The 17,966-nt window shown below is 49.2% G+C and overlaps 31 non-coding genes across 31 annotated transcripts; all 31 read right to left on the bottom strand.

The window, feature by feature from the left end:
• Window positions 1-399: 399 nt before the first annotated feature.
• Window positions 400-481, bottom strand: Trnas-uga (transfer RNA serine (anticodon UGA)). Its single transcript has one exon. It is a non-coding gene; the product is annotated as a tRNA-Ser (tRNA).
• A 709-nt stretch (window positions 482-1,190) lies between these two features.
• On the bottom strand, window positions 1,191-1,272 carry Trnas-cga (transfer RNA serine (anticodon CGA)). Its single transcript has one exon. It is a non-coding gene; the product is annotated as a tRNA-Ser (tRNA).
• A 138-nt stretch (window positions 1,273-1,410) lies between these two features.
• On the bottom strand, window positions 1,411-1,483 carry Trnak-uuu (transfer RNA lysine (anticodon UUU)). Its single transcript has one exon. It is a non-coding gene; the product is annotated as a tRNA-Lys (tRNA).
• Window positions 1,484-2,022: 539 nt separating this feature from the next.
• On the bottom strand, window positions 2,023-2,095 carry Trnaf-gaa (transfer RNA phenylalanine (anticodon GAA)). Its single transcript has one exon. It is a non-coding gene; the product is annotated as a tRNA-Phe (tRNA).
• A 609-nt stretch (window positions 2,096-2,704) lies between these two features.
• Trnas-uga (transfer RNA serine (anticodon UGA)) lies at window positions 2,705-2,786 on the bottom strand. The gene has a single exon. It is a non-coding gene; the product is annotated as a tRNA-Ser (tRNA).
• Window positions 2,787-3,493: 707 nt separating this feature from the next.
• Window positions 3,494-3,575, bottom strand: Trnas-cga (transfer RNA serine (anticodon CGA)). Its single transcript has one exon. It is a non-coding gene; the product is annotated as a tRNA-Ser (tRNA).
• Window positions 3,576-3,713: 138 nt separating this feature from the next.
• Window positions 3,714-3,786, bottom strand: Trnak-uuu (transfer RNA lysine (anticodon UUU)). Its single transcript has one exon. It is a non-coding gene; the product is annotated as a tRNA-Lys (tRNA).
• Window positions 3,787-4,325: 539 nt separating this feature from the next.
• On the bottom strand, window positions 4,326-4,398 carry Trnaf-gaa (transfer RNA phenylalanine (anticodon GAA)). The gene has a single exon. It is a non-coding gene; the product is annotated as a tRNA-Phe (tRNA).
• Window positions 4,399-5,009: 611 nt separating this feature from the next.
• Trnas-uga (transfer RNA serine (anticodon UGA)) lies at window positions 5,010-5,091 on the bottom strand. The gene has a single exon. It is a non-coding gene; the product is annotated as a tRNA-Ser (tRNA).
• A 708-nt stretch (window positions 5,092-5,799) lies between these two features.
• Trnas-cga (transfer RNA serine (anticodon CGA)) lies at window positions 5,800-5,881 on the bottom strand. Its single transcript has one exon. It is a non-coding gene; the product is annotated as a tRNA-Ser (tRNA).
• A 138-nt stretch (window positions 5,882-6,019) lies between these two features.
• On the bottom strand, window positions 6,020-6,092 carry Trnak-uuu (transfer RNA lysine (anticodon UUU)). Its single transcript has one exon. It is a non-coding gene; the product is annotated as a tRNA-Lys (tRNA).
• A 539-nt stretch (window positions 6,093-6,631) lies between these two features.
• Window positions 6,632-6,704, bottom strand: Trnaf-gaa (transfer RNA phenylalanine (anticodon GAA)). Its single transcript has one exon. It is a non-coding gene; the product is annotated as a tRNA-Phe (tRNA).
• Window positions 6,705-7,313: 609 nt separating this feature from the next.
• On the bottom strand, window positions 7,314-7,395 carry Trnas-uga (transfer RNA serine (anticodon UGA)). Its single transcript has one exon. It is a non-coding gene; the product is annotated as a tRNA-Ser (tRNA).
• A 708-nt stretch (window positions 7,396-8,103) lies between these two features.
• Trnas-cga (transfer RNA serine (anticodon CGA)) lies at window positions 8,104-8,185 on the bottom strand. The gene has a single exon. It is a non-coding gene; the product is annotated as a tRNA-Ser (tRNA).
• Window positions 8,186-8,323: 138 nt separating this feature from the next.
• On the bottom strand, window positions 8,324-8,396 carry Trnak-uuu (transfer RNA lysine (anticodon UUU)). The gene has a single exon. It is a non-coding gene; the product is annotated as a tRNA-Lys (tRNA).
• A 539-nt stretch (window positions 8,397-8,935) lies between these two features.
• Trnaf-gaa (transfer RNA phenylalanine (anticodon GAA)) lies at window positions 8,936-9,008 on the bottom strand. The gene has a single exon. It is a non-coding gene; the product is annotated as a tRNA-Phe (tRNA).
• Window positions 9,009-9,617: 609 nt separating this feature from the next.
• Trnas-uga (transfer RNA serine (anticodon UGA)) lies at window positions 9,618-9,699 on the bottom strand. Its single transcript has one exon. It is a non-coding gene; the product is annotated as a tRNA-Ser (tRNA).
• A 707-nt stretch (window positions 9,700-10,406) lies between these two features.
• On the bottom strand, window positions 10,407-10,488 carry Trnas-cga (transfer RNA serine (anticodon CGA)). The gene has a single exon. It is a non-coding gene; the product is annotated as a tRNA-Ser (tRNA).
• Window positions 10,489-10,626: 138 nt separating this feature from the next.
• On the bottom strand, window positions 10,627-10,699 carry Trnak-uuu (transfer RNA lysine (anticodon UUU)). Its single transcript has one exon. It is a non-coding gene; the product is annotated as a tRNA-Lys (tRNA).
• Window positions 10,700-11,238: 539 nt separating this feature from the next.
• Window positions 11,239-11,311, bottom strand: Trnaf-gaa (transfer RNA phenylalanine (anticodon GAA)). Its single transcript has one exon. It is a non-coding gene; the product is annotated as a tRNA-Phe (tRNA).
• A 609-nt stretch (window positions 11,312-11,920) lies between these two features.
• Window positions 11,921-12,002, bottom strand: Trnas-uga (transfer RNA serine (anticodon UGA)). The gene has a single exon. It is a non-coding gene; the product is annotated as a tRNA-Ser (tRNA).
• A 708-nt stretch (window positions 12,003-12,710) lies between these two features.
• On the bottom strand, window positions 12,711-12,792 carry Trnas-cga (transfer RNA serine (anticodon CGA)). Its single transcript has one exon. It is a non-coding gene; the product is annotated as a tRNA-Ser (tRNA).
• A 138-nt stretch (window positions 12,793-12,930) lies between these two features.
• Trnak-uuu (transfer RNA lysine (anticodon UUU)) lies at window positions 12,931-13,003 on the bottom strand. The gene has a single exon. It is a non-coding gene; the product is annotated as a tRNA-Lys (tRNA).
• A 539-nt stretch (window positions 13,004-13,542) lies between these two features.
• Window positions 13,543-13,615, bottom strand: Trnaf-gaa (transfer RNA phenylalanine (anticodon GAA)). The gene has a single exon. It is a non-coding gene; the product is annotated as a tRNA-Phe (tRNA).
• A 609-nt stretch (window positions 13,616-14,224) lies between these two features.
• Window positions 14,225-14,306, bottom strand: Trnas-uga (transfer RNA serine (anticodon UGA)). Its single transcript has one exon. It is a non-coding gene; the product is annotated as a tRNA-Ser (tRNA).
• Window positions 14,307-15,015: 709 nt separating this feature from the next.
• Window positions 15,016-15,097, bottom strand: Trnas-cga (transfer RNA serine (anticodon CGA)). Its single transcript has one exon. It is a non-coding gene; the product is annotated as a tRNA-Ser (tRNA).
• Window positions 15,098-15,235: 138 nt separating this feature from the next.
• On the bottom strand, window positions 15,236-15,308 carry Trnak-uuu (transfer RNA lysine (anticodon UUU)). The gene has a single exon. It is a non-coding gene; the product is annotated as a tRNA-Lys (tRNA).
• A 539-nt stretch (window positions 15,309-15,847) lies between these two features.
• On the bottom strand, window positions 15,848-15,920 carry Trnaf-gaa (transfer RNA phenylalanine (anticodon GAA)). Its single transcript has one exon. It is a non-coding gene; the product is annotated as a tRNA-Phe (tRNA).
• Window positions 15,921-16,531: 611 nt separating this feature from the next.
• On the bottom strand, window positions 16,532-16,613 carry Trnas-uga (transfer RNA serine (anticodon UGA)). The gene has a single exon. It is a non-coding gene; the product is annotated as a tRNA-Ser (tRNA).
• Window positions 16,614-17,321: 708 nt separating this feature from the next.
• Trnas-cga (transfer RNA serine (anticodon CGA)) lies at window positions 17,322-17,403 on the bottom strand. Its single transcript has one exon. It is a non-coding gene; the product is annotated as a tRNA-Ser (tRNA).
• A 138-nt stretch (window positions 17,404-17,541) lies between these two features.
• Trnak-uuu (transfer RNA lysine (anticodon UUU)) lies at window positions 17,542-17,614 on the bottom strand. The gene has a single exon. It is a non-coding gene; the product is annotated as a tRNA-Lys (tRNA).
• Between the last annotated feature and the right edge of the window lie 352 nt (window positions 17,615-17,966).

The raw sequence follows: 17,966 nt of genomic DNA, 5'->3' as shown, positions 1-17,966 counted from the left end.
CGCCACGCTGACGCTAGAAAACCCGTGCTATATCGATGCCAGGGGCAACTCGTGTGCAGAGAACGAGACACAAGAAGGAGTGAGAGTCCACCATATGAGAGGCAGTATCTAGCAGATACACACGGTAAAACATTCGACTTGCGTTAGCTCATAAATTGCTACATGTCATCGTCTGTAAGCTAAAATGGACACATCTGCACTGCCCAGTGAGGCGACACTTGTACTAACACCTGGTGGACGGCTGTGAGACGAGGAGATGAGCTGCGGCTTCTGGGCGCGACTGTAACGCTGCGCCCTCGATCAAATAACACTGCAAATTGCTGGTGACCCACGTGTTTAGTAGTGACGCAACTGCTAGGATGCAGCTCAACGTCCGCCTTTTGAGAGCGAGAAAATTTTCGCAGTCGGCAGGACTCGAACCTGCGCTCCCAGAGGGAATCTGATTTCAAGTAAGACGCCTTAACCACTCGGCCACGACTGCCGGTGGAGGAAGCGACTCCCGACAAGTCAAACCGCCATCTTTAGAAGCAATCTGGTGGCAGAAAACGGCGTGGCCTCACTCTTTGCTCTAGGGTTTCCATTAGCCGTTACGAAAGTGTACTAATTTTCGCCCAGACAGGGACTTGAACCCAGGACCCTTCGGTTGAAAACCTAACGCTCTACCGACTCAGCTACGCGGGCCCACGCACGAGCATTATCGTACAGCTGCGTGGTGTGCGAGTGTTTCGCATGTCGTAATTGCTGGCTTATGGCTCCAATGGCGACTTCACCGACTTCCCACTGACGCACCGCTGACGCTAGTTTTCTGTCGTCTTAAAACGATGGACATACCTCCAAGCAGCTGCGAGATCTTAAGAAAAGAAAAAAAAAAAAAAAAACGCTGCACTACTGCTTTTGCCGCACTCGAATGATTGAAATTGCGATTCTTAAAAAGAAAATGAAATGTTAGCTCTGTCCAACACTTTCGAGCACATCTGTGTACTCACCATCTCAGCGACGGCTTTCTGCAGTCCCAGCGTCAGTGCGAGGTGAACCGATAGGCACAGTAAGCAGCGGTCGTCGCGAAAACTCAGTATTCTTAAAACGGAAATTTTCGTCTTGTTGAGAATGGCGTCACTGGTTGCACCCGCATTCGCCCACGCATGTCACATGTGTGCGAAAACGTTTGCTCCTGTTTACGCAAAATCGCACGCAGCCGGTAGGATTCGAACCTACGCTCCCAGAGGGAATCTGATTTCGAGTCAGACGCCTTAACCACTCGGCCACGACTGCCGTTAGCGCGGTGTTCTCCCGACACATGCAACTGCTACCGTTTAAAACACTGTGGTGTCAGAAAACGGCGTAGCTGCATTATTTTCCGTAGCGTTTCCGCCGCTACCAGACGAATCGTTACCAAAGTATTAAAATTTCCGCCCGAACAGGGACTTGAACCCTGAACCCTTAGGTTAAAATCCTAATGCTCTACCGACTGAGCTATCCGGGCTCACACAAGGGTGCAAAATCTCCTACGATGCACAACTATACATTGACTCATGTCCTTTACTGTTGTGCAATCGCTGCATGGGGCCGTTACTAATAAAACGTCGCCTAAATGCTGTCTACAAACTTATCGCGCTAAGCCCGTAACACACTATCGAAGACTGCTGACACACGATGCAACAACAAATTGCACCAGCTGTTACGTCTCATACGTTGGAGCAGAGAATTTACGTGTTTTGTCGACACTCACTGGGCAATTGGAAAATTCACAAGCATTTCGAATGCAATGTTTCCCACGCTTTCGCTCATTTCACGGTTCCGTTGAAGACGTTCTTCACCACCTGACACAGAAAAAGGAATGCAGTCGGTAGGATATTTTTAATTCTTTTGCTTCTAAGGGAGTTAGTTGTCTAGTAAGTTCCTCTTATGACATGCAATAGACAACCAGAACAGCTACAGGAGAGAGTCATTTTTGTTGTCAGCGGTAGTTGCATTATCACAAACGCAGAGTAATTCCATTGGCGTCGCACCAAAACGAGTACCTGCCGAAACCCGGGATCGAACCAGGGACCTTTAGATCTTCAGTCTAACGCTCTCCCAACTGAGCTATTTCGGCTGACGTCGAAGGTTGCCATTTGCATGTGTTCGTTCACTTCTGCCTCGCTGCCAATTTCACAGTCACCTTCGTCTGATAAGACACAGGGACGCTGAAGGGCGAGCAGCCGATGCAGTGAAGTTCCACACACATTTCTTCAGCTTCCGTCATCGTAACAAGCAAACATGTCGACTCGATTCGTGTGATATTGAATTCGCTGACTTGACGTGACGCCACGCTGACGCTAGAAAACCCGTGCTATATCGATGCCAGGGGCAACTCGTGTGCAGAGAACGAGACACAAGAAGGAGTGAGAGTCCACCATATGAGAGGCAGTATCTAGCAGATACACACGGTAAAACATTCGACTTGCGTTAGCTCATAAATTGCTACATGTCATCGTCTGTAAGCTAAAATGGACACATCTGCACTGCCCAGTGAGGCGACACTTGTACTAACACCTGGTGGACGGCTGTGAGACGAGGAGATGAGCTGCGGCTTCTGGGCGCGACTGTAACGCTGCGCCCTCGATCAAATAACACTGCAAATTGCTGGTGACCCACGTGTTTAGTAGTGACGCAACTGCTAGGATGCAGCTCAACGTCCGCCTTTTGAGAGCGAGAAAATTTTCGCAGTCGGCAGGACTCGAACCTGCGCTCCCAGAGGGAATCTGATTTCAAGTAAGACGCCTTAACCACTCGGCCACGACTGCCGGTGGAGGAAGCGACTCCCGACAAGTCAAACCGCCATCTTTAGAAGCAATCTGGTGGCAGAAAACGGCGTGGCCTCACTCTTTGCTCTAGGGTTTCCATTAGCCGTTACGAAAGTGTACTAATTTTCGCCCAGACAGGGACTTGAACCCAGGACCCTTCGGTTGAAAACCTAACGCTCTACCGACTCAGCTACGCGGGCCCACGCACGAGCATTATCGTACAGCTGCGTGGTGTGCGAGTGTTTCGCATGTCGTAATTGCTGGCTTATGGCTCCAATGGCGACTTCACCGACTTCCCACTGACGCACCGCTGACGCTAGTTTTCTGTCGTCTTAAAACGATGGACATACCTCCAAGCAGCTGCGAGATCTTAAGAAAAGAAAAAAAAAAAAAAACGCTGCACTACTGCTTTTGCCGCACTCGAATGATTGAAATTGCGATTCTTAAAAAGAAAATGAAATGTTAGCTCTGTCCAACACTTTCGAGCACATCTGTGTACTCACCATCTCAGCGACGGCTTTCTGCAGTCCCAGCGTCAGTGCGAGGTGAACCGATAGGCACAGTAAGCAGCGGTCGTCGCGAAAACTCAGTATTCTTAAAACGGAAATTTTCGTCTTGTTGAGAATGGCGTCACTGGTTGCACCCGCATTCGCCCACGCATGTCACATGTGTGCGAAAACGTTTGCTCCTGTTTACGCAAAATCGCACGCAGCCGGTAGGATTCGAACCTACGCTCCCAGAGGGAATCTGATTTCGAGTCAGACGCCTTAACCACTCGGCCACGACTGCCGTTAGCGCGGTGTTCTCCCGACACATGCAACTGCTACCGTTTAAAACACTGTGGTGTCAGAAAACGGCGTAGCTGCATTATTTTCCGTAGCGTTTCCGCCGCTACCAGACGAATCGTTACCAAAGTATTAAAATTTCCGCCCGAACAGGGACTTGAACCCTGGACCCTTAGGTTAAAAGCCTAATGCTCTACCGACTGAGCTATCCGGGCTCACACAAGGGTGCAAAATCTCCTACGATGCACAACTATACATTGACTCATGTCCTTTACTGTTGTGCAATCGCTGCATGGGGCCGTTACTAATAAAACGTCGCCTAAATGCTGTCTACAAACTTATCGCGCTAAGCCCGTAACACACTATCGAAGACTGCTGACACACGATGCAACAACAAATTGCACCAGCTGTTACGTCTCATACGTTGGAGCAGAGAATTTACGTGTTTTGTCGACACTCACTGGGCAATTGGAAAATTCACAAGCATTTCGAATGCAATGTTTCCCACGCTTTCGCTCATTTCACGGTTCCGTTGAAGACGTTCTTCACCACCTGACACAGAAAAAGGAATGCAGTCGGTAGGATATTTTTAATTCTTTTGCTTCTAAGGGAGTTAGTTGTCTAGTAAGTTCCTCTTATGACATGCAATAGACAACCAGAACAGCTACAGGAGAGAGTCATTTTTGTTGTCAGCGGTAGTTGCATTATCACAAACGCAGAGTAATTCCATTGGCGTCGCACCAAAACGAGTACCTGCCGAAACCCGGGATCGAACCAGGGACCTTTAGATCTTCAGTCTAACGCTCTCCCAACTGAGCTATTTCGGCTGACGTCGAAGGTTGCCATTTGCATGTGTTCGTTCACTTCTGCCTCGCTGCCAATTTCACAGTCACCTTCGTCTGATAAGACACAGGGACGCTGAAGGGCGAGCAGCCGATGCAGTGAAGTTCCACACACATTTCTTCAGCTTCCGTCATCGTAACAAGCAAACATGTCGACTCGATTCGTGTGATATTGAATTCGCTGACTTGACGTGACGCCACGCTGACGCTAGAAAACCCGTGCTATATCGATGCCAGGGGCAACTCGTGTGCAGAGAACGAGACACAAGAAGGAGTGAGCCTCTCCACCATATGAGAGGCAGTATCTAGCAGATACACACGGTAAAACATTCGACTTGCGTTAGCTCATAAATTGCTACATGTCATCGTCTGTAAGCTAAAATGGACACATCTGCACTGCCCAGTGAGGCGACACTTGTACTAACACCTGGTGGACGGCTGTGAGACGAGGAGATGAGCTGCGGCTTCTGGGCGCGACTGTAACGCTGCGCCCTCGATCAAATAACACTGCAAATTGCTGGTGACCCACGTGTTTAGTAGTGACGCAACTGCTAGGATGCAGCTCAACGTCCGCCTTTTGAGAGCGAGAAAATTTTCGCAGTCGGCAGGACTCGAACCTGCGCTCCCAGAGGGAATCTGATTTCAAGTAAGACGCCTTAACCACTCGGCCACGACTGCCGGTGGAGGAAGCGACTCCCGACAAGTCAAACCGCCATCTTTAGAAGCAATCTGGTGGCAGAAAACGGCGTGGCCTCACTCTTTGCTCTAGGGTTTCCATTAGCCGTTACGAAAGTGTACTAATTTTCGCCCAGACAGGGACTTGAACCCAGGACCCTTCGGTTGAAAACCTAACGCTCTACCGACTCAGCTACGCGGGCCCACGCACGAGCATTATCGTACAGCTGCGTGGTGTGCGAGTGTTTCGCATGTCGTAATTGCTGGCTTATGGCTCCAATGGCGACTTCACCGACTTCCCACTGACGCACCGCTGACGCTAGTTTTCTGTCGTCTTAAAACGATGGACATACCTCCAAGCAGCTGCGAGATCTTAAGAAAAGAAAAAAAAAAAAAAAACGCTGCACTACTGCTTTTGCCGCACTCGAATGATTGAAATTGCGATTCTTAAAAAGAAAATGAAATGTTAGCTCTGTCCAACACTTTCGAGCACATCTGTGTACTCACCATCTCAGCGACGGCTTTCTGCAGTCCCAGCGTCAGTGCGAGGTGAACCGATAGGCACAGTAAGCAGCGGTCGTCGCGAAAACTCAGTATTCTTAAAACGGAAATTTTCGTCTTGTTGAGAATGGCGTCACTGGTTGCACCCGCATTCGCCCACGCATGTCACATGTGTGCGAAAACGTTTGCTCCTGTTTACGCAAAATCGCACGCAGCCGGTAGGATTCGAACCTACGCTCCCAGAGGGAATCTGATTTCGAGTCAGACGCCTTAACCACTCGGCCACGACTGCCGTTAGCGCGGTGTTCTCCCGACACATGCAACTGCTACCGTTTAAAACACTGTGGTGTCAGAAAACGGCGTAGCTGCATTATTTTCCGTAGCGTTTCCGCCGCTACCAGACGAATCGTTACCAAAGTATTAAAATTTCCGCCCGAACAGGGACTTGAACCCTGAACCCTTAGGTTAAAAGCCTAATGCTCTACCGACTGAGCTATCCGGGCTCACACAAGGGTGCAAAATCTCCTACGATGCACAACTATACATTGACTCATGTCCTTTACTGTTGTGCAATCGCTGCATGGGGCCGTTACTAATAAAACGTCGCCTAAATGCTGTCTACAAACTTATCGCGCTAAGCCCGTAACACACTATCGAAGACTGCTGACACACGATGCAACAACAAATTGCACCAGCTGTTACGTCTCATACGTTGGAGCAGAGAATTTACGTGTTTTGTCGACACTCACTGGGCAATTGGAAAATTCACAAGCATTTCGAATGCAATGTTTCCCACGCTTTCGCTCATTTCACGGTTCCGTTGAAGACGTTCTTCACCACCTGACACAGAAAAAGGAATGCAGTCGGTAGGATATTTTTAATTCTTTTGCTTCTAAGGGAGTTAGTTGTCTAGTAAGTTCCTCTTATGACATGCAATAGACAACCAGAACAGCTACAGGAGAGAGTCATTTTTGTTGTCAGCGGTAGTTGCATTATCACAAACGCAGAGTAATTCCATTGGCGTCGCACCAAAACGAGTACCTGCCGAAACCCGGGATCGAACCAGGGACCTTTAGATCTTCAGTCTAACGCTCTCCCAACTGAGCTATTTCGGCTGACGTCGAAGGTTGCCATTTGCATGTGTTCGTTCACTTCTGCCTCGCTGCCAATTTCACAGTCACCTTCGTCTGATAAGACACAGGGACGCTGAAGGGCGAGCAGCCGATGCAGTGAAGTTCCACACACATTTCTTCAGCTTCCGTCATCGTAACAAGCAAACATGTCGACTCGATTCGTGTGATATTGAATTCGCTGACTTGACGTGACGCCACGCTGACGCTAGAAAACCCGTCCTATATCGATGCCAGGGGCAACTCGTGTGCAGAGAACGAGACACAAGAAGGAGTGAGAGTCCACCATATGAGAGGCAGTATCTAGCAGATACACACGGTAAAACATTCGACTTGCGTTAGCTCATAAATTGCTACATGTCATCGTCTGTAAGCTAAAATGGACACATCTGCACTGCCCAGTGAGGCGACACTTGTACTAACACCTGGTGGACGGCTGTGAGACGAGGAGATGAGCTGCGGCTTCTGGGCGCGACTGTAACGCTGCGCCCTCGATCAAATAACACTGCAAATTGCTGGTGACCCACGTGTTTAGTAGTGACGCAACTGCTAGGATGCAGCTCAACGTCCGCCTTTTGAGAGCGAGAAAATTTTCGCAGTCGGCAGGACTCGAACCTGCGCTCCCAGAGGGAATCTGATTTCAAGTAAGACGCCTTAACCACTCGGCCACGACTGCCGGTGGAGGAAGCGACTCCCGACAAGTCAAACCGCCATCTTTAGAAGCAATCTGGTGGCAGAAAACGGCGTGGCCTCACTCTTTGCTCTAGGGTTTCCATTAGCCGTTACGAAAGTGTACTAATTTTCGCCCAGACAGGGACTTGAACCCAGGACCCTTCGGTTGAAAACCTAACGCTCTACCGACTCAGCTACGCGGGCCCACGCACGAGCATTATCGTACAGCTGCGTGGTGTGCGAGTGTTTCGCATGTCGTAATTGCTGGCTTATGGCTCCAATGGCGACTTCACCGACTTCCCACTGACGCACCGCTGACGCTAGTTTTCTGTCGTCTTAAAACGATGGACATACCTCCAAGCAGCTGCGAGATCTTAAGAAAAGAAAAAAAAAAAAAAAACGCTGCACTACTGCTTTTGCCGCACTCGAATGATTGAAATTGCGATTCTTAAAAAGAAAATGAAATGTTAGCTCTGTCCAACACTTTCGAGCACATCTGTGTACTCACCATCTCAGCGACGGCTTTCTGCAGTCCCAGCGTCAGTGCGAGGTGAACCGATAGGCACAGTAAGCAGCGGTCGTCGCGAAAACTCAGTATTCTTAAAACGGAAATTTTCGTCTTGTTGAGAATGGCGTCACTGGTTGCACCCGCATTCGCCCACGCATGTCACATGTGTGCGAAAACGTTTGCTCCTGTTTACGCAAAATCGCACGCAGCCGGTAGGATTCGAACCTACGCTCCCAGAGGGAATCTGATTTCGAGTCAGACGCCTTAACCACTCGGCCACGACTGCCGTTAGCGCGGTGTTCTCCCGACACATGCAACTGCTACCGTTTAAAACACTGTGGTGTCAGAAAACGGCGTAGCTGCATTATTTTCCGTAGCGTTTCCGCCGCTACCAGACGAATCGTTACCAAAGTATTAAAATTTCCGCCCGAACAGGGACTTGAACCCTGAACCCTTAGGTTAAAAGCCTAATGCTCTACCGACTGAGCTATCCGGGCTCACACAAGGGTGCAAAATCTCCTACGATGCACAACTATACATTGACTCATGTCCTTTACTGTTGTGCAATCGCTGCATGGGGCCGTTACTAATAAAACGTCGCCTAAATGCTGTCTACAAACTTATCGCGCTAAGCCCGTAACACACTATCGAAGACTGCTGACACACGATGCAACAACAAATTGCACCAGCTGTTACGTCTCATACGTTGGAGCAGAGAATTTACGTGTTTTGTCGACACTCACTGGGCAATTGGAAAATTCACAAGCATTTCGAATGCAATGTTTCCCACGCTTTCGCTCATTTCACGGTTCCGTTGAAGACGTTCTTCACCACCTGACACAGAAAAAGGAATGCAGTCGGTAGGATATTTTTAATTCTTTTGCTTCTAAGGGAGTTAGTTGTCTAGTAAGTTCCTCTTATGACATGCAATAGACAACCAGAACAGCTACAGGAGAGAGTCATTTTTGTTGTCAGCGGTAGTTGCATTATCACAAACGCAGAGTAATTCCATTGGCGTCGCACCAAAACGAGTACCTGCCGAAACCCGGGATCGAACCAGGGACCTTTAGATCTTCAGTCTAACGCTCTCCCAACTGAGCTATTTCGGCTGACGTCGAAGGTTGCCATTTGCATGTGTTCGTTCACTTCTGCCTCGCTGCCAATTTCACAGTCACCTTCGTCTGATAAGACACAGGGACGCTGAAGGGCGAGCAGCCGATGCAGTGAAGTTCCACACACATTTCTTCAGCTTCCGTCATCGTAACAAGCAAACATGTCGACTCGATTCGTGTGATATTGAATTCGCTGACTTGACGTGACGCCACGCTGACGCTAGAAAACCCGTCCTATATCGATGCCAGGGGCAACTCGTGTGCAGAGAACGAGACACAAGAAGGAGTGAGAGTCCACCATATGAGAGGCAGTATCTAGCAGATACACACGGTAAAACATTCGACTTGCGTTAGCTCATAAATTGCTACATGTCATCGTCTGTAAGCTAAAATGGACACATCTGCACTGCCCAGTGAGGCGACACTTGTACTAACACCTGGTGGACGGCTGTGAGACGAGGAGATGAGCTGCGGCTTCTGGGCGCGACTGTAACGCTGCGCCCTCGATCAAATAACACTGCAAATTGCTGGTGACCCACGTGTTTAGTAGTGACGCAACTGCTAGGATGCAGCTCAACGTCCGCCTTTTGAGAGCGAGAAAATTTTCGCAGTCGGCAGGACTCGAACCTGCGCTCCCAGAGGGAATCTGATTTCAAGTAAGACGCCTTAACCACTCGGCCACGACTGCCGGTGGAGGAAGCGACTCCCGACAAGTCAAACCGCCATCTTTAGAAGCAATCTGGTGGCAGAAAACGGCGTGGCCTCACTCTTTGCTCTAGGGTTTCCATTAGCCGTTACGAAAGTGTACTAATTTTCGCCCAGACAGGGACTTGAACCCAGGACCCTTCGGTTGAAAACCTAACGCTCTACCGACTCAGCTACGCGGGCCCACGCACGAGCATTATCGTACAGCTGCGTGGTGTGCGAGTGTTTCGCATGTCGTAATTGCTGGCTTATGGCTCCAATGGCGACTTCACCGACTTCCCACTGACGCACCGCTGACGCTAGTTTTCTGTCGTCTTAAAACGATGGACATACCTCCAAGCAGCTGCGAGATCTTAAGAAAAGAAAAAAAAAAAAAAACGCTGCACTACTGCTTTTGCCGCACTCGAATGATTGAAATTGCGATTCTTAAAAAGAAAATGAAATGTTAGCTCTGTCCAACACTTTCGAGCACATCTGTGTACTCACCATCTCAGCGACGGCTTTCTGCAGTCCCAGCGTCAGTGCGAGGTGAACCGATAGGCACAGTAAGCAGCGGTCGTCGCGAAAACTCAGTATTCTTAAAACGGAAATTTTCGTCTTGTTGAGAATGGCGTCACTGGTTGCACCCGCATTCGCCCACGCATGTCACATGTGTGCGAAAACGTTTGCTCCTGTTTACGCAAAATCGCACGCAGCCGGTAGGATTCGAACCTACGCTCCCAGAGGGAATCTGATTTCGAGTCAGACGCCTTAACCACTCGGCCACGACTGCCGTTAGCGCGGTGTTCTCCCGACACATGCAACTGCTACCGTTTAAAACACTGTGGTGTCAGAAAACGGCGTAGCTGCATTATTTTCCGTAGCGTTTCCGCCGCTACCAGACGAATCGTTACCAAAGTATTAAAATTTCCGCCCGAACAGGGACTTGAACCCTGAACCCTTAGGTTAAAAGCCTAATGCTCTACCGACTGAGCTATCCGGGCTCACACAAGGGTGCAAAATCTCCTACGATGCACAACTATACATTGACTCATGTCCTTTACTGTTGTGCAATCGCTGCATGGGGCCGTTACTAATAAAACGTCGCCTAAATGCTGTCTACAAACTTATCGCGCTAAGCCCGTAACACACTATCGAAGACTGCTGACACACGATGCAACAACAAATTGCACCAGCTGTTACGTCTCATACGTTGGAGCAGAGAATTTACGTGTTTTGTCGACACTCACTGGGCAATTGGAAAATTCACAAGCATTTCGAATGCAATGTTTCCCACGCTTTCGCTCATTTCACGGTTCCGTTGAAGACGTTCTTCACCACCTGACACAGAAAAAGGAATGCAGTCGGTAGGATATTTTTAATTCTTTTGCTTCTAAGGGAGTTAGTTGTCTAGTAAGTTCCTCTTATGACATGCAATAGACAACCAGAACAGCTACAGGAGAGAGTCATTTTTGTTGTCAGCGGTAGTTGCATTATCACAAACGCAGAGTAATTCCATTGGCGTCGCACCAAAACGAGTACCTGCCGAAACCCGGGATCGAACCAGGGACCTTTAGATCTTCAGTCTAACGCTCTCCCAACTGAGCTATTTCGGCTGACGTCGAAGGTTGCCATTTGCATGTGTTCGTTCACTTCTGCCTCGCTGCCAATTTCACAGTCACCTTCGTCTGATAAGACACAGGGACGCTGAAGGGCGAGCAGCCGATGCAGTGAAGTTCCACACACATTTCTTCAGCTTCCGTCATCGTAACAAGCAAACATGTCGACTCGATTCGTGTGATATTGAATTCGCTGACTTGACGTGACGCCACGCTGACGCTAGAAAACCCGTCCTATATCGATGCCAGGGGCAACTCGTGTGCAGAGAACGAGACACAAGAAGGAGTGAGAGTCCACCATATGAGAGGCAGTATCTAGCAGATACACACGGTAAAACATTCGACTTGCGTTAGCTCATAAATTGCTACATGTCATCGTCTGTAAGCTAAAATGGACACATCTGCACTGCCCAGTGAGGCGACACTTGTACTAACACCTGGTGGACGGCTGTGAGACGAGGAGATGAGCTGCGGCTTCTGGGCGCGACTGTAACGCTGCGCCCTCGATCAAATAACACTGCAAATTGCTGGTGACCCACGTGTTTAGTAGTGACGCAACTGCTAGGATGCAGCTCAACGTCCGCCTTTTGAGAGCGAGAAAATTTTCGCAGTCGGCAGGACTCGAACCTGCGCTCCCAGAGGGAATCTGATTTCAAGTAAGACGCCTTAACCACTCGGCCACGACTGCCGGTGGAGGAAGCGACTCCCGACAAGTCAAACCGCCATCTTTAGAAGCAATCTGGTGGCAGAAAACGGCGTGGCCTCACTCTTTGCTCTAGGGTTTCCATTAGCCGTTACGAAAGTGTACTAATTTTCGCCCAGACAGGGACTTGAACCCAGGACCCTTCGGTTGAAAACCTAACGCTCTACCGACTCAGCTACGCGGGCCCACGCACGAGCATTATCGTACAGCTGCGTGGTGTGCGAGTGTTTCGCATGTCGTAATTGCTGGCTTATGGCTCCAATGGCGACTTCACCGACTTCCCACTGACGCACCGCTGACGCTAGTTTTCTGTCGTCTTAAAACGATGGACATACCTCCAAGCAGCTGCGAGATCTTAAGAAAAGAAAAAAAAAAAAAAAACGCTGCACTACTGCTTTTGCCGCACTCGAATGATTGAAATTGCGATTCTTAAAAAGAAAATGAAATGTTAGCTCTGTCCAACACTTTCGAGCACATCTGTGTACTCACCATCTCAGCGACGGCTTTCTGCAGTCCCAGCGTCAGTGCGAGGTGAACCGATAGGCACAGTAAGCAGCGGTCGTCGCGAAAACTCAGTATTCTTAAAACGGAAATTTTCGTCTTGTTGAGAATGGCGTCACTGGTTGCACCCGCATTCGCCCACGCATGTCACATGTGTGCGAAAACGTTTGCTCCTGTTTACGCAAAATCGCACGCAGCCGGTAGGATTCGAACCTACGCTCCCAGAGGGAATCTGATTTCGAGTCAGACGCCTTAACCACTCGGCCACGACTGCCGTTAGCGCGGTGTTCTCCCGACACATGCAACTGCTACCGTTTAAAACACTGTGGTGTCAGAAAACGGCGTAGCTGCATTATTTTCCGTAGCGTTTCCGCCGCTACCAGACGAATCGTTACCAAAGTATTAAAATTTCCGCCCGAACAGGGACTTGAACCCTGAACCCTTAGGTTAAAAGCCTAATGCTCTACCGACTGAGCTATCCGGGCTCACACAAGGGTGCAAAATCTCCTACGATGCACAACTATACATTGACTCATGTCCTTTACTGTTGTGCAATCGCTGCATGGGGCCGTTACTAATAAAACGTCGCCTAAATGCTGTCTACAAACTTATCGCGCTAAGCCCGTAACACACTATCGAAGACTGCTGACACACGATGCAACAACAAATTGCACCAGCTGTTACGTCTCATACGTTGGAGCAGAGAATTTACGTGTTTTGTCGACACTCACTGGGCAATTGGAAAATTCACAAGCATTTCGAATGCAATGTTTCCCACGCTTTCGCTCATTTCACGGTTCCGTTGAAGACGTTCTTCACCACCTGACACAGAAAAAGGAATGCAGTCGGTAGGATATTTTTAATTCTTTTGCTTCTAAGGGAGTTAGTTGTCTAGTAAGTTCCTCTTATGACATGCAATAGACAACCAGAACAGCTACAGGAGAGAGTCATTTTTGTTGTCAGCGGTAGTTGCATTATCACAAACGCAGAGTAATTCCATTGGCGTCGCACCAAAACGAGTACCTGCCGAAACCCGGGATCGAACCAGGGACCTTTAGATCTTCAGTCTAACGCTCTCCCAACTGAGCTATTTCGGCTGACGTCGAAGGTTGCCATTTGCATGTGTTCGTTCACTTCTGCCTCGCTGCCAATTTCACAGTCACCTTCGTCTGATAAGACACAGGGACGCTGAAGGGCGAGCAGCCGATGCAGTGAAGTTCCACACACATTTCTTCAGCTTCCGTCATCGTAACAAGCAAACATGTCGACTCGATTCGTGTGATATTGAATTCGCTGACTTGACGTGACGCCACGCTGACGCTAGAAAACCCGTCCTATATCGATGCCAGGGGCAACTCGTGTGCAGAGAACGAGACACAAGAAGGAGTGAGAGTCCACCATATGAGAGGCAGTATCTAGCAGATACACACGGTAAAACATTCGACTTGCGTTAGCTCATAAATTGCTACATGTCATCGTCTGTAAGCTAAAATGGACACATCTGCACTGCCCAGTGAGGCGACACTTGTACTAACACCTGGTGGACGGCTGTGAGACGAGGAGATGAGCTGCGGCTTCTGGGCGCGACTGTAACGCTGCGCCCTCGATCAAATAACACTGCAAATTGCTGGTGACCCACGTGTTTAGTAGTGACGCAACTGCTAGGATGCAGCTCAACGTCCGCCTTTTGAGAGCGAGAAAATTTTCGCAGTCGGCAGGACTCGAACCTGCGCTCCCAGAGGGAATCTGATTTCAAGTAAGACGCCTTAACCACTCGGCCACGACTGCCGGTGGAGGAAGCGACTCCCGACAAGTCAAACCGCCATCTTTAGAAGCAATCTGGTGGCAGAAAACGGCGTGGCCTCACTCTTTGCTCTAGGGTTTCCATTAGCCGTTACGAAAGTGTACTAATTTTCGCCCAGACAGGGACTTGAACCCAGGACCCTTCGGTTGAAAACCTAACGCTCTACCGACTCAGCTACGCGGGCCCACGCACGAGCATTATCGTACAGCTGCGTGGTGTGCGAGTGTTTCGCATGTCGTAATTGCTGGCTTATGGCTCCAATGGCGACTTCACCGACTTCCCACTGACGCACCGCTGACGCTAGTTTTCTGTCGTCTTAAAACGATGGACATACCTCCAAGCAGCTGCGAGATCTTAAGAAAAGAAAAAAAAAAAAAAAAACGCTGCACTACTGCTTTTGCCGCACTCGAATGATTGAAATTGCGATTCTTAAAAAGAAAATGAAATGTTAGCTCTGTCCAACACTTTCGAGCACATCTGTGTACTCACCATCTCAGCGACGGCTTTCTGCAGTCCCAGCGTCAGTGCGAGGTGAACCGATAGGCACAGTAAGCAGCGGTCGTCGCGAAAACTCAGTATTCTTAAAACGGAAATTTTCGTCTTGTTGAGAATGGCGTCACTGGTTGCACCCGCATTCGCCCACGCATGTCACATGTGTGCGAAAACGTTTGCTCCTGTTTACGCAAAATCGCACGCAGCCGGTAGGATTCGAACCTACGCTCCCAGAGGGAATCTGATTTCGAGTCAGACGCCTTAACCACTCGGCCACGACTGCCGTTAGCGCGGTGTTCTCCCGACACATGCAACTGCTACCGTTTAAAACACTGTGGTGTCAGAAAACGGCGTAGCTGCATTATTTTCCGTAGCGTTTCCGCCGCTACCAGACGAATCGTTACCAAAGTATTAAAATTTCCGCCCGAACAGGGACTTGAACCCTGAACCCTTAGGTTAAAAGCCTAATGCTCTACCGACTGAGCTATGCGGGCTCACACAAGGGTGCAAAATCTCCTACGATGCACAACTATACATTGACTCATGTCCTTTACTGTTGTGCAATCGCTGCATGGGGCCGTTACTAATAAAACGTCGCCTAAATGCTGTCTACAAACTTATCGCGCTAAGCCCGTAACACACTATCGAAGACTGCTGACACACGATGCAACAACAAATTGCACCAGCTGTTACGTCTCATACGTTGGAGCAGAGAATTTACGTGTTTTGTCGACACTCACTGGGCAATTGGAAAATTCACAAGCATTTTGAATGCAATGTTTCCCACGCTTTCGCTCATTTCACGGTTCCGTTGAAGACGTTCTTCACCACCTGACACAGAAAAAGGAATGCAGTCGGTAGGATATTTTTAATTCTTTTGCTTCTAAGGGAGTTAGTTGTCTAGTAAGTTCCTCTTATGACATGCAATAGACAACCAGAACAGCTACAGGAGAGAGTCATTTTTGTTGTCAGCGGTAGTTGCATTATCACAAACGCAGAGTAATTCCATTGGCGTCGCACCAAAACGAGTACCTGCCGAAACCCGGGATCGAACCAGGGACCTTTAGATCTTCAGTCTAACGCTCTCCCAACTGAGCTATTTCGGCTGACGTCGAAGGTTGCCATTTGCATGTGTTCGTTCACTTCTGCCTCGCTGCCAATTTCACAGTCACCTTCGTCTGATAAGACACAGGGACGCTGAAGGGCGAGCAGCCGATGCAGTGAAGTTCCACACACATTTCTTCAGCTTCCGTCATCGTAACAAGCAAACATGTCGACTCGATTCGTGTGATATTGAATTCGCTGACTTGACGTGACGCCACGCTGACGCTAGAAAACCCGTGCTATATCGATGCCAGGGGCAACTCGTGTGCAGAGAACGAGACACAAGAAGGAGTGAGCCTCTCCACCATATGAGAGGCAGTATCTAGCAGATACACACGGTAAAACATTCGACTTGCGTTAGCTCATAAATTGCTACATGTCATCGTCTGTAAGCTAAAATGGACACATCTGCACTGCCCAGTGAGGCGACACTTGTACTAACACCTGGTGGACGGCTGTGAGACGAGGAGATGAGCTGCGGCTTCTGGGCGCGACTGTAACGCTGCGCCCTCGATCAAATAACACTGCAAATTGCTGGTGACCCACGTGTTTAGTAGTGACGCAACTGCTAGGATGCAGCTCAACGTCCGCCTTTTGAGAGCGAGAAAATTTTCGCAGTCGGCAGGACTCGAACCTGCGCTCCCAGAGGGAATCTGATTTCAAGTCAGACGCCTTAACCACTCGGCCACGACTGCCGGTGGAGGAAGCGACTCCCGACAAGTCAAACCGCCATCTTTAGAAGCAATCTGGTGGCAGAAAACGGCGTGGCCTCACTCTTTGCTCTAGGGTTTCCATTAGCCGTTACGAAAGTGTACTAATTTTCGCCCAGACAGGGACTTGAACCCAGGACCCTTCGGTTGAAAACCTAACGCTCTACCGACTCAGCTACGCGGGCCCACGCACGAGCATTATCGTACAGCTGCGTGGTGTGCGAGTGTTTCGCATGTCGTAATTGCTGGCTTATGGCTCCAATGGCGACTTCACCGACTTCCCACTGACGCACCGCTGACGCTAGTTTTCTGTCGTCTTAAAACGATGGACATACCTCCAAGCAGCTGCGAGATCTTAAGAAAAGAAAAAAAAAAAAAAAACGCTGCACTACTGCTTTTGCCGCACTCGAATGATTGAAATTGCGATTCTTAAAAAGAAAATGAAATGTTAGCTCTGTCCAACACTTTCGAGCACATCTGTGTACTCACCATCTCAGCGACGGCTTTCTGCAGTCCCAGCGTCAGTGCGAGGTGAACCGATAGGCACAGTAAGCAGCGGTCGTCGCGAAAACTCAGTATTCTTAAAACGGAAATTTTCGTCTTGTTGAGAATGGCGTCACTGGTTGCACCCGCATTCGCCCACGCATGTCACATGTGTGCGAAAACGTTTGCTCCTGTTTACGCAAAATCGCACGCAGCCGGTAGGATTCGAACCTACGCTCCCAGAGGGAATCTGATTTCGAGTCAGACGCCTTAACCACTCGGCCACGACTGCCGTTAGCGCGGTGTTCTCCCGACACATGCAACTGCTACCGTTTAAAACACTGTGGTGTCAGAAAACGGCGTAGCTGCATTATTTTCCGTAGCGTTTCCGCCGCTACCAGACGAATCGTTACCAAAGTATTAAAATTTCCGCCCGAACAGGGACTTGAACCCTGAACCCTTAGGTTAAAAGCCTAATGCTCTACCGACTGAGCTATCCGGGCTCACACAAGGGTGCAAAATCTCCTACGATGCACAACTATACATTGACTCATGTCCTTTACTGTTGTGCAATCGCTGCATGGGGCCGTTACTAATAAAACGTCGCCTAAATGCTGTCTACAAACTTATCGCGCTAAGCCCGTAACACACTATCGAAGACTGCTGACACACGATGCAACAACAAATTGCACCAGCTGTTACGTCTCATACGTTGGAGCAGAGAATTTACGTGTTTTGTCGACACTCACTGGGCAATTGGAAAATTCACAAGCATTTCGAATGCAATGTTTCCCACGCTTTCGCTCATTTCACGGTTCCGTTGAAGACGTTCTTCACCACCTGACACAGAAAAAG

This window comes from Schistocerca cancellata, unplaced genomic scaffold (genome assembly GCF_023864275.1).
Source record: "Schistocerca cancellata isolate TAMUIC-IGC-003103 unplaced genomic scaffold, iqSchCanc2.1 HiC_scaffold_406, whole genome shotgun sequence".
In the NCBI taxonomy this organism is placed as follows: Eukaryota; Metazoa; Arthropoda; class Insecta; order Orthoptera; family Acrididae; genus Schistocerca; species Schistocerca cancellata.
The sequence above is the reverse complement of the archived record's forward strand: the minus strand, read 5'-3'. Positions and strand labels throughout refer to the sequence as shown.